The sequence below is a fragment of the Prionailurus bengalensis genome, chromosome C1 (assembly GCF_016509475.1).
Source record: "Prionailurus bengalensis isolate Pbe53 chromosome C1, Fcat_Pben_1.1_paternal_pri, whole genome shotgun sequence".
Classification (NCBI taxonomy): Eukaryota; Metazoa; Chordata; class Mammalia; order Carnivora; family Felidae; genus Prionailurus; species Prionailurus bengalensis.
Window position 1 is genome coordinate 127,541,184 of NC_057345.1, and position 13,997 is coordinate 127,555,180.

The 13,997-nt window shown below is 38.6% G+C and overlaps 1 protein-coding gene and 1 pseudogene across 2 annotated transcripts in view; one reads left to right on the forward strand and one right to left on the reverse strand.

The window, feature by feature from the left end:
• ZRANB3 (zinc finger RANBP2-type containing 3) overlaps positions 1-13,997 on the reverse strand; it is a 324,584-nt gene that overhangs the window by 229,036 nt on the left and 81,551 nt on the right. The window lies entirely within an intron of this gene.
• Positions 4,862-5,925, forward strand: LOC122479366 (annotated as a pseudogene).

The following is a 13,997-nucleotide window of genomic DNA, read 5'->3' on the forward strand; positions in this document are numbered from 1 at the left end:
GATGCGGGGATCGAACTCACTGACTTCAAGATTGTGACCTGAGCTGAAGTCAGACGTTTAACTGACTGAGCCACCAAGGCACCCTTCTCTTTAATATTTTAATGTGGTAAAATACACGTAAGATTTGTCAACAAAAGTATACATACCACTTTGTTTACAGCTCAGTAGTGTAAAGTATATTCTTACTGCAGTGCAAACAACTTCTAGAACTCTTCATCTTGCAAAACTGAAACTCTACACCCATTAAACAATAATTCTCCATTACTTCTTTCTCCCCTACAGTCCCTGGCAACCACCATTTTCTGTTGCTATGAATTTGACTACTCTGAGAACATTAGTTTTACCATCACAGAGCTGGCAGTGAAAATCAGCAGCAATGCTGCCAGGAGACTGGACTCAAAAGAGAGGTGGAGGACAAAAAATTAGGGCTTACAGAAATTTTAAAGTTTGACAAGTAAGAACCATAACATACCAGAATAACATTTTAAAACTTATCACTGTATAACAAATATATTGGAATAACCATTAAATGGAAGCCTTGGTAGTACTTATATAAGAACATGCTGGCATTCTGCCTTAAAAATGTATTAATCCAGTAATAAAATAAAAGTTAAAGAAAATGGTAAGCTTAGATAAAAATGAACAGAGGAACTCCATAGCCCTACTTATCCCAGGTTGTGGTCCCAATTTAAACAAGCAGTGGACAAATCAGAAATTTAATGGGGAATCCTAAAAATGAGACAGTCATACAAGCACTGAGAGAAGTTCTCCAGCTAGTTTTTGCTAACTAGGAAATAAAGACATGCACTGGGGAGACTTGAGAGAGCCGGGTAAGAAGTGAAAGCTAAGGAAGTCTTGAGAAATGACTGCAATTTTTAATGAGTACCTCAAACCACATACAAACTCATAGGTAGAAGGTGGAAGCCTTATGGGCTCAAGATATTTAAACAAAATTTCTATCCTAATCATTGGCTGACAACTATGCTATTTAGAGACAATGCTTAGGAATCTAGACTAAAAACAAAAATAGTAAAAATAAATATATTGAACAGAGACATTACTGGCAGCACACTATGGAAAACAAAGAACAAAAACAAAATCCATATCTTCTATATTACCTAAAATGTACAGTTTTCAACCAGAAATTACTAGACATACAAATAAACAGGGGGAAAAAAATCAGTTCATGGAAACTAAGTGAGCCCAGATACTGAATTTAGCAGACTAAGAAACTGATGTAGCTTTTATAAGTATGTTCAAAGAACTAAAGGAAAACACGAGTATTATTCCATTAGGAAGTCTTCATAAACATATACACAATAACCAAAAGAAAATTCTAGAATTGAAAAGTACCATAACTTAAGTGAATAAAATGAAGGAACTTGTGGCAGGCACAATTCTAAGATGGTCCCACAAGACCCACTCCCTCTCATGTATACATCCTTGCAAACACAGAGGAATAAACAAAGGGTTCATAAAGAATAGCAGTGAAAGGAATTAATGGCGATAGCCACAAAAGATGGAGTTTGCATTCCAAAAAAAGGGCTAATGATGTATATATCTCAACTGGAAACGAGAATGCTAACAACACCTTTTGGCCATAAGCTACTTTTTATATGGACAAAAAAGCATTCAGGTTGGAGGGGAAGATGGTGGCAAAGCAGAAAGTCCCTAAGCTCATCTAGTTCTACTAGTACAAATAGGTAACTATCAAATCATTGTAAATACCACAGAAATTAACCTGAAGACAGGCAGAACAAACTCCATAACTATAGGTGTGGAGACAAAGTTTGAGAGGGAAACAGATCACAGTCACTGAGGTGGTGAGGAAGCCATGGTCGCAGAAAAGGGTGAGAGACACTCTAGCACACAGAGGAGCACACAGGGAGCATACGAATCCCAATAGCAAATGGCTTGGAAAGCAAGACGGGTGACCAGCAGGACTTAAAGCCTGGAGTTTTAAAGGTCAGCAGGCTTGGCTCAAAGGCCATGGGGCTGCTCTTGAAGAAAAGGCAGGACAAACAGTCCACAGACATGGAGTGGAAACAGCAATCTGAAGAGCACCTGGGCACACAGTAGGGAGGTTATTTGCTCATCTTGGAGTATGTCCCAGAGAGAGGCATTATTCACGGAGAGACTACTCCAGCAACAGAGAAACTGGCAGGTGCCATTTCCCTCCCCTTGCCCTCAACATACGCACAATTCCACAGCTGCAGGAAACAGTGCAATGCCCACACTCACTACCTAATTTGCTTACACCAGGCCCACAACCCACACTTCAGTGAAACTGTCCTTCCCAGTCACGCTTGCCTCAGTCACAGAGTGGCAGACCCCATTTCCAAAAGATGAGCCCAAACACCTGCCAACACTATGTCTCACCACCTAGGAGTTGTGCAGGGCCTCGGTTCTGGCGGCAGTGGTGAAAGGTCTCATTTCACAAGCAGACTAGAAGCACACCTAGTTAAAACTCACCACATTCAGGCCAGGGACCAAACACTGCTGACAACAGGCAAAGAGAATGTCTGCAGATGAGTGACCTACAGTACAAAGGAGCCAGGACACAACAGAAGAGTGTAAACAGCACACACTGGAGACACTCCCATAAGTGCCAGGCTTTGCAGATCAGGTAACACTACACTACAGGGCACTGTAAGACCTCTTCTTCTTCATGAGGCCATTGCCCTCAACAACAGGAGAAGTAACTGGTGTTCCTAACCCACAGAAGCAGACAAAGAGACTTAGACAAAATGAGAAAACAGAGGAAATTTTCCCAAATGAAAGAAAAGGACATGGCCATGGCCAGATATTTAAGTGAGACAAATACAAGTAACATGACTAAAAGAGAATTTAAAGTAAAGTATCATGAAGATACTCACTAGACTTGAGAAAAGAGTGGCAGACTTGATTGAGACCCTTAACACAGAGCTAAGGAATAACATAGCAAAGATAAAGGGTTCAATAAACAAAATAAGGCACATAATTGATGGAATGAACAACAGGCTGGAAGAAGAAAAGGAATAAATTAATGACCTAGAAAAGAAAGGAAAGGAAAGTAATCAAACTGAACAAAAGACAGAAAAAATAATTATGCAAAATAAGAATAAACTTAGGGAACTCAGTGACTCCATCAAACGTAAAAACTTCTGTATTATAAGAATCTCAGAAGAGAAAGAGAAAAAGGGGCAGTAAATTTATTTGAAGTAATAATAGCTGAAAACTTCCCTACTCTGGGGAAGGAAACATGTATCTGGATTCAGGGGGCACAGAGAACTCCAAACAAAATCAACAAAAGCAAACCCACAACAAGACACATTGTAATTAAATTGGCAACATTTAGTTACAGTCAAAAAATTTTAGAAGCAGCAAGACAAAAGAAGTCAGTAACATACAAGAGAAACCCCATAAGATTATTACAGGCATTTTAAGCACAAACTTTCCAAGCTAGAAGGCAGTGGCATGATGTATTCAAAGTGCTTAGTGGGAAAAATCTGCAGCAAGAATGTTATATTCAGCAAGACTATCATTCAGCATAGAAAAAGAGAGAAAGTTTCCCAGGCAAACAAAAGTAAAAGAGTTCATGACCACTAAACCAACCCCGCAGGGAATATTAAAGGGGACTCTGAGTGGGAAGGAAAGACCAAAAGTGACAACATTAAGAAAACAGGAAACACAAAAGTAATAAAAATTACTATTTCAATAAAAAAAATCAGTCAAGCAACTCACAAAATAAAAGGCTGTAAATTATGACACTATATACCTAAAATGCAGTAGGAATGGAGAAAAGAATGGGTTCAAAATTAAATGACCATCAACTTAATATAGATTACTATTTACAGAAGGGTTTATATACAAACCTAATGGTAACCACAAATCAAAAACCTGTAAGAGATATGCAAAGAATAAAGAGAAACACATCTAAATATATCATTAAAGAAAACAAGCAAAGCATGAAAGAAGGAAAGCAAACAAAGGATCAGAGAAAATCTTCAAAAATGACCACAAAATTAGTAATAAAATGGTAATAAATACATATCTATCAATAATTACTTTGAATGTAAATGGACTAAACACTCCAGTCAAAAGACATTGGATCATAAGGGGCATGTGGGTGGCTTAGTCAGGTGAGTGTCCGACTCTTGATTTCAGCTCAGGTCATTATCCCTGGATTAGGGGATTGAGCCCTGCATCAGACTCCACACTAAGAGTCTAGCCTGCCTAAGATTCTCTCTCTCTTCCTCTACCCCTCTCCACTGCTCATGCACTCTCTAAAATAAAATATATATATTTGCATATATATATATATATGTATATATATAAAAGACATAGGGTATTTTATACATAAAATAGTTCATAACAAACATAAAGGAATTAATCAATAATAATACAAAAACAGTAGGGGACTTTAAAACCCCACTTTCATCAACAGACACATCATCTAAACAGAAATCAATAAGGAAACAATTGTTTTGAATGATACACTAGACCTGATGGATTTAACAAATATATTCAGAACATTCTATCCTAAAATAGCATAATATACATTCTTTTCAAGTGCACATGGAACATTCTCCAGAAAAGATCACTTTTTAGACTACAGAACAAGACTCAATAAATTCAAGAAGACTGAAGTCATAACATATATCTTTTCCAACCACAATGCTATGAAACTGGAAGTCAACCACAGGAAAAACTTTGGAAAGAACGAAAATACATGGAAGTTAAATAACATGCTGCTAAACAATAAATAGGTCAACCAGGAAATCAAAGAAAAAATTAAAAAGTACGTGGAAACAAATGAAAATAAAAACACAATGGACAAAAAATCTTTGGGATTCAGCAAAAGTGGTTCTAAGAGGGAAGTTTGTAGCAGTAAAGGCCTGCCTCAAACTGCCAGAAAAATCTCAAATAACTACCTAACCTAACAACCAAAGGAGGTAGAAAAAGAAGTCTTCTGCCACTCTTGGTGGTGCTTGTATGCTCATTCAGTGTGGAACTGGTACCTCTTTTGTGAAACGGCAGCTGAGGAGACTCCAGGGCTCACCATGGGGGACGAAAAGCTCATGGAAGGAGTCAAGACTGAGAGCAATGATTATAGTAATTTGAAGATGGTAGGGCAGAATGCTTCTGTGGGACAGTTTAGTATTGAGACGCATATATCACTTAGTAAGATAACGGAAGCTTATTGTGAACAACAAGATTTGTCAATGAGGCAGATCAGATCCAATCTGATGGAAAGCCAATCAATGAAACAGATAAACCTGCACAACTGGACATGGAGGATGAAGATACAATAATGGGTTCCAGAATCTGATAGGAGGTATCTACTAAAAAAGGAACCTGCTACTTTACTCCAGAACTCTGTTCCTCCAGACCAAGAAGACATTCTCAGTTAGAAAACCACAGTTTGGTTCCACCATATCCTGACTACTATAGTATAATTTTCTCTATTTCTTCATTTCTCCTTTCCCCATTCCTTTATTGTATATAAAGTAACTGTGTATATGCACAAGCATTTTGCATTGTTTTAAACTAAATGGCCAATGGTATGTTGTGACCGGCATCAAATGGAGATGGGATGGGCAAAAATACTGGTTCCGTAAAAATACCCCCATCCTCTATTAGTGGCATGCTCATTCATCTCTATATTCCAGTAAGTTATTTTGCTCTCAATGTTTAACAAACAACAACAACAAAAAACACATAAAAATCCTTGCATACTTATTGATTGAAGAATTTTAACGTTTTTCATTTATCATTGTGAAACCAAGAACAGTTTTATAACTTTCTTGTATATAGCTGTTACATGTAGGGCAATCTGTCTTTAAATAGGGATAAATTACTCTAAAAGAAATGAATTGTAGCTAGTTTTCCTTTCAAATCAAGTGTCTTTTTAAGTAAACTTCTTGTAAAAAAAAAACATAAAACCAGCAAAAGGAGGAAAATAATAAAGATTACAGCAGAAAGAAATGAAATAGAAACAAAACAATACAACAGATCAATGAAACCAAGAGCTGGTTCTCTGAATAGATCAACAAAACTGATAAACCATTACCCAGATTGATCTACAAAAGAGAGAGACAGAAAGGACTTATATAAGTAAAATGAGAAATTATGGAGAAGAAATAACCAACACCACAAAAATACAAACAATCATAAGAGAATATTAGGAAAAGCTATATGCACAAAAATTGGACAACCTAGATAAAATGGATAAATTCTTAGCAAAATATAAAATAGTAAAACTGAAACACACATAAAAAATAGAAAATTTGAACAAACCAATAACTAGCAAAGATACTGAATCAGTAATCAAAAAACTCCCAACAAACAAAAGCCCTGGACCTGATAGCTTCAAAGGAAATTCTACCAAATGTTTATAGAAGACATAATACTTATTCTTCTCAAACTGTTTCAAAAAATATAAGAGGGAGAAAAACTTCCATTCTATGAGGTCAGCATTACCCTGATACCAAAACCACACAGAGACATCACTAAAAAAGAGAACTATAGGCCAACATCCCTGAGGCATATAGATGGAAAAATCCTCAACAAAATACAGAATTCAACAATACTTTAAAAAAATCATTCAGGAGTGCTGGCTTGAAGATGGCGGCAAAGGAGGACACTGGCTTCACCCCGTCCTGCGGATGACTTAGAGTCCACCCACACCTGCCTAAATAACCCAGAAAACCACCAGAAGACTAGCAGAACGGATTCTCCGGAGACAAGCGTAGACGAAAGGCCCACGGAAGAGGGTAGGAAGAGTGGAGAGGCGGTGCAGGCTACATGGACTGGCAGGAGGGAGCCGGGGCAGAGGGGCAGCCCGCCGGCCAAGCAGAGCCCCCAAGTCTGGCTTGCAAAAGCCAGGACTCCGACGGAGTGTGTTCTGACAGTAAGCAGGTCTTAATATCTGAAAGGTTATAAGTTAACAGCTCTGCTCAGAGAGCGGGAGGGCTGGAGGACAATGGGAGGGAGAGTTGTTGAGCCCCGGACAACAGAGCGCAGCTTGGCAGGGAACAAAGGTGCTCGCCAGCGCCATCCCCCTCGCCCATCCCCCAGTTAAAATCCCAAAGGGAACTGGTTCCTGTCAGGGAACTTGCTTGCACCTTGCAAACAACCAATGCTGTGCTTCTGCGGATCCAGCCCTCCAGTGGCAGGTCTGAATCCCTCCGGGTGCCACAGGGCCCCTCTGGAAGCGGATCACTGAAGGAAAAGTGAGCTGAGCGTGCCCTCCCAACCCCGTGCACCTTGCCAATCCACCCCAGCTAATACGCCAGATCTCCAGCACCACAAGCTTGGCAATGTGCAAGTAGCCCAGAAGGGCCACGCCACCCAACAGTGAATCCCGCCCCTAGGAGAGGGGAAGAGAAGGCACACACCAGTCTCACTGTGGCCCCAGCGGTGGGCTGGGGGCAGACATCAGGTCTGACTGCGGCCCCGCCCACCAACGCAAGTTATTAGGGACAGCACAGGGGAAGTGCCTGGCAGTTCCACACCATTCCAGGGACTATCCAGAATGACAAAATGGAAGAATTCCCCTCAAAAAAACCTCCAGGAAATAACAACAGCTAACGAACTGATCAAAAACGATTTAAACAATATAACAGAAAGTGAATTTAGATTAATAGTCATAAAATTAATCGCTGGGGTTGAAAACAGCATAAAGGACAACAGAGAATCTATTGCTACAGAGATCAAGGGACTAAGGAACAGCCAGGACGAGCTAAAACATGCTATTAATGAGCTGCAAAATAAAATGGAGACAACCACAGCTCGGATTGAAGAGACAGAGGAGAGAATAGGTGACCTAGAAGATAAAATTATGGAAAAAGAGGAGGCTGAGAAAAAGAGAGATAAAAAAATACAGGAGTATGAGGGGAAAATTAGAGAACTAAGTGATGCACTAAAGAGAAATAATCTATGCACAATTGGTATTCCAGAGGAGGAAGAGAGAGGAAAAGGTGCTGAAGGTGTACTTGAAGAAATAATAGCTGAGAACTTCCCTGATTTGGGGAAGGAAAAAGGCATTGAAATCCAAGAGGCACAGAGAACTCCCTTCAGACGTAACTTGAATCGATCTTCTGCACGACATATCATAGTGAAACTGGCAAAATACAAGGATAAAGAGAAAATTCTGAAAGCAGCTAGGGATAAATGTGCTCTAACATATAAAGGGAGACCAGTAAGATTCGTGACAGATCTCTCTACTGAAACTTGGCAGGCCAGAAAGGAATGGCAGGAAATCTCCAGTGTGATGAACAGAAAAAAATATGCAAACGAGAAATCTTTATCCAGCAAGTCTGTCATTTAGAATAGAAGGAGATATAAAGGTTCTCCCCCCCAAAAAACTGAAGGAATTCATCACCACTAAAACAGCCCTACAAGAGATCCTAAGGGGGATCCTGTGAGACAAAGTACCAGAGACATCGCTACAAGCATGAAACCTACAGATATCACAATGACTCTAAACCCATATCTTTCTATGATAACACTGAATGTAAATGGACTAAATGCGCCAACCAAAAGACAAAGGGTATCAGAATGGATAAAAAACCAAGACCCATCTATTTGCTGTCTACAAGAGACTCATTTTAGACCTGAGGACACCTTCAGATTGGAAGTGAGGGGATGGAGAACTATTTATCATGCTACTGGAAGTCAAAAGAAAGCTGGAGTAGCCATACTTAAATCAGCAAACTAGACATTTAAATTAAAGGCTGTAACAAGAGATGAAGAAGGGCATTATATAATAATTACAGGGTCTATCCATCAAGAAGAACTAACAATTTTAAATGTCTATGGACGGAATACAGGAGCCCCCAAATATATAAAACAATTACTCACAAACATAAGCAACCTTATAGACAAGAATGTGGTAATTGCAGGGGACTTTAATACCCCACTTACAGCAATGGATAGATCATAGACACATGATCAATAAAGAAACAAGGGCCCTGAATGATACATTGGATCAGATAGACTTGACAGATATATTTAGAACTCTGCATCCCAAAGCAACAGAATATACTTTCTTCTCCAGTGCACATGGAACGTTTTCCAAGATAGATCACATACTGGGTCACAAAACAGCCCTTCATAGGTATAAAAGAATTGAGATCATACCATGCACACTTTGAGACCACAATGCTATGAAACTTGAAATCAGCCACAGGAAAAAGTCTGGAAAACCTCCAAAAGCATGGAGGTTAAAGAACACCCTACTAAAGAATGAATGGGTCAACCAGGCAATTAGAGAAGACATTAAAAAATATATGTACACAAACGAAAATGAAAATACAACAATCCAAATGCTTTGGGATGCAGCGAAGGCAGTCCTAGAGGAAAATACATTGCAATCCAGGCCTATCTCAAAAAACAAGAAAAATCCCAAATACAGAATCTAACAGCACACCTAAAGGAAATAGAAGCAGAGCAGCAAAGATACCCCAAACCCAGCAGAAGAAGAGAAAGAATAAAGATGAGAGCAGAAAAAAACAATATAGAATCTAAAAAAACTGTAGAGCAGATCCATGAAACCATGAATGAAATCATGAATGAAAATGGAATTATTACAACCAATCCCTCAGAAATACAAGCAATTAACAGGGAATACTATGAAAAATTATATGCCAACAAACTGGACAACCTGGAATAAATGGACAAATTCCTAAACACCCACACCCTTCCAAAACTCAAACAGGAGGAAATAGAAAGCTTGAACAGACCCATAACCAGCGAAGAATTTGAATCGGTTATCAAAAATCTCCCAACAAATAAGAGTCCAGGACCAGATGGCTTCCCAGGGGAATTCTACCAGACATTTAAAGCAGAGATAATACCTATCCTTCTCAAGCTATTCCGAAAAATAGAAAGGGAAAGAAAACTTCCAGACTCATTCTATGAACCCAGCATTACTTTGATTCCTAAACCAGACAGAGACCCAGTAAAAAAAGGAGAACTACAGGCCAATATCCCTGATGAATATGGACGCAAAAATTCTCAATAAGATACTACCAAATGGAATTCAACAGCATATAAAAAGAATGATTCACCATGATCAAATGGGATTCATTCCTGGGATGCAGGGCTGGTTCAACATTTGCAAATCAATCAACGTGATACATCACATTAATAAAAGAAAAGATAAGAACCATATGATCCTGTCAATCGAGAAAGAAACAGCATCTGACAAAATTCAGCATCGTTTCTTAATAAAAACCCTCGGGAAAGTCGGGATAGAAGGAACATACTTAAACATCATAAAAGCCATTTATGAAAAGCCCAGAGCGAATATCATCCTCAACGGGGAAAAACTGAGAGCTTTCTCCCTGAGATCAGGAACATGACAGGGATGTCCACTCTCACTGTTGTTGTTTAACATAATGTTGGAAGTGCTAGCATCGGCAATCAGACAACAAAAGGAAATCAAAGGCATCAAAATTGGCAAAGATAAAGTCAAGCTTTCACTTTTTGCAGATGACATGATACTATACATGGAAAATCCGACAGACTCCACCAAAAGTCTGCTACAACGGATACGTGAATTCAGCAACGTGGCAGGATACAAAATCAATGTACAGAAATCAGTTGCATTCTTATACACTAATAATGAAGCAACAGAAAGACAAATAAAGAAACTGATCCCATTCACAATTGCACCAAGAAGCATAAAATACCTAAGAATAAATCTAACCAAAGATGTAAAAGACCTGTATGCTGAAAACTATAGGAAGCTTATGAAGGAAATTGAAGAAGATATAAAGAAATGGAAAAACATTCCGTGCTCATGGGTTGGAAGAATACATATTGTTAAAATGTCAATACTACCCAAAGCTACTTACACATTCAATGCAATCCCAATCAAAATTGCACCAGCATTCTTCTCGAAGCTAGAACAAGCAATCCCAAAATTCATATGGAACCACAAAAGGCCCCGAATAGCCAAAGGAATTTTGAAGAAGAAGACCAAAGCAGGAGGCATCACAATCCCAGACTTTAGCCTCTACTACAAAGCTGTAATCATCAAGACAGCATGGTATTGGCACAAAAACAGACACATAGACCAATGGAATAGAATAGAAACCCCAGTACTAGACCCACAAAAGTATGGCCAACTCATCTTTGACAAAGCAGGAAAGAATATCCAGCGGAAAAAAGACAGTCTCTTTAACAAATGGTGCTGGCAGAACTGGACAGCAACATGCAGAAGGATAAAACTAGACCACTTTCTCACACCATTCACAAAAATAAACTCAAAATGGATAAAGGACCTGAATGTGAGACAGGAAACCATCAAAACCCTAGAGGAGAAAGCAGGAAAAGACCTCTCTGACCTCAGCCGCAGCAATTTCTTACTTGACACATCCCCAAAGGCAAGGGAATTAAGAGCAAAAATGAACTACTGGGACCTCTTGAAGATAAAAAGCTTTTGCACATCAAAGGAAACAATCAACAAAACTAAAAGGCAACCATTGGAATGCGAAAAGATATTTGCAAATGACATATCGGACAAAGGGCTAGTATCCAAAATCCATATAAAGAGCTCACCAAACTCCACACCCGAAAAACAAATAATCCAGTGAAGAAATGGGCAGAAAACATGAATAGACAGTTCTCTAAAGAAGACATCCAGATGGCCAACAGGCACACGAAAAGATGCTCAACATCACTCCTCATCAGGGAAATACAAATCAAAACTACACTCAGATATCACCTCACACCAGTCAGAGTGGCCAAAATGAACAAATCAGGAGACTATAGATGCTGGAGAGGATGTGGAGAATCGGGAACCCTCTTACACTGTTGGTGGAATGCAAACTGGTGCAGCTACTCTGGAAAACAGTGTGGAGGTTCCTCAAAAAATTAAAAATAGACCTACCCTATGACCCAGCAATAGCACTGCTAGGAATTTACCCAAGGGATACAGGAGTACTGATGCATAGGAGCGCTTGCACCCCAACGTTTATAGCAGCATTCTCAACAATAGCCAAATTGTGGAAAGAGCCTAAATGTCCATCAACTGATGAATGGATAAAGAAACTGTGGTTTATATACACAATGGAGTACTACGTGAAAGAATGAAATATGGCCCTTTGTAGCAACGTGGATGGAACTGGAGAGTGTGATGCTTAGTGAAATAAGCCATACAGAGAAAGACAGATACCATATGTTTTCACTCTTATGTGGATCCTGAGAAATTTAATAGAAACCCATGGGGGAGGGGAAGGAAAAAAGAAAAAAAGAGGTGAGAGTGGGAGAGAGCCAAAGTATAAGAGACTCTTAAAAATGGAGATCAAACTGAGGGTTGATGGGGGGTGGGTGGGAGGGGAGGATGGGTGATGGGCATTGAGGAGGGCACCTGTTGGGATGAGCACTGAGTGTTGTATGGAAACCAATTTGACAATAAATTTCATATTAATAAAAAAAAGATCAAGACAAGAATGCCCAATCTCACCACTTTTATTCAAACTAGTACTAGAAGTCCTAGCCACAGCAATCAGACAACAAAAAGAAATCAAATGCATCCAAATCAGTAAAGTAAACCCAAGAGCCTCCACCAAAAAACTGCTAGAACTAATAAATGAATTCTATAAAGTCGTAGGATACAAAACCAATGTACAGAAATCTATTGCATTTCTACATACCAATAATTAAGCAGCAGAAAAGAAATTAAAACACAATCCCATTTACAATTGCACCAAAGATAATAAGATACCTGGATATAAACTTACCCAAAGAAATGAAAGACTAGTACTCTGAAACTATACAACACTGATTAAAGAAATTGAAGATAACACAAATAAATGTAAAGACATGCCATGCCCATGGACTGGAAGAACAAATCATTAAAATATCTATACTACTCAAAGGAATCTTCACATTTAATGCAACCCCTATCAAAATACCAACAGCATTTTTTACAGACCTAGAACAAACAATCCCAAAATTTGTAAAGAACCACAAAAAATCCAAAATACACAAAGCAATCTTTGAAAAGAAAGCAAAGATGGAGGCATCACAATTCTGGACTTCAAGTTATATTACAAATCTGTAGTAACCAAAACAATATGGTACTGGCACAAAACAGACATACAGATCAATGTAACAGAATAATCCAGAAATAAACCTCCCACAATTTTATGGTCACTTAATCTCTGACAAAGAAGGCAAGAATATCCAATGAGACAAAGACAGTTTCTTCAACAAATGGTGTTGGGAAAACCGGACAGCAACATGAAAAGAATGAAAGTAAACCACTTCTTACACTATATACAAATTTAGGTCTTTTGGATTAAATACCTAAATGTGAGACCTGACACTATAAAAATCTCAGAGGAGAACACAGGCAGTAACTTTTCTGACATTGGCCATAGCAACTTTGTCTAGATATGTCTCCTGAGACAAGGGAAAACAAAAGCAAAAGTAAACTTTAGGACTACATCAAAATAAAAAGCTTCTGCACAGCAAAGGAAAACAAAACAATCAATAAAACTTAAAGGCAATATATGGAATGAGAGAAGATATTTGCAAAAACGCATCTGATGAAGTGTTAGTATCCAAAATATATAAAGAACTTTTAAAACTCAAAACCCAAAAAACAAATAATCCAATTAAAAAATGGTAAGAAGACATGAATGGATATTTCTCCAAAGAAGACATACAGATGGCCAACAGACACATGGAAAGATGCTCAACATCAATGATCATCAGGGAAATGTAAATCAAAACTACAATGAGATATCACCTCACACTTGTCTGAATGGCTAAAATCAACAATACAAGAAACAACAGGTGCTGGCGAGGATATGGAGAAAAAGGTACACCTATCATCTATCTCTTGTTGGTGGGAATGTAAACTGGTACAGCCACTGTGAAAAACAGTATGGAGGTTCCTCAAAATTTTCAAAATAGAATTAAACCTATAATTCAGCAATTGCACTACAGGGTATTTACCAAAAGAACACTAATTCAAACCCTGATGTTTATAGCAGCGTAAT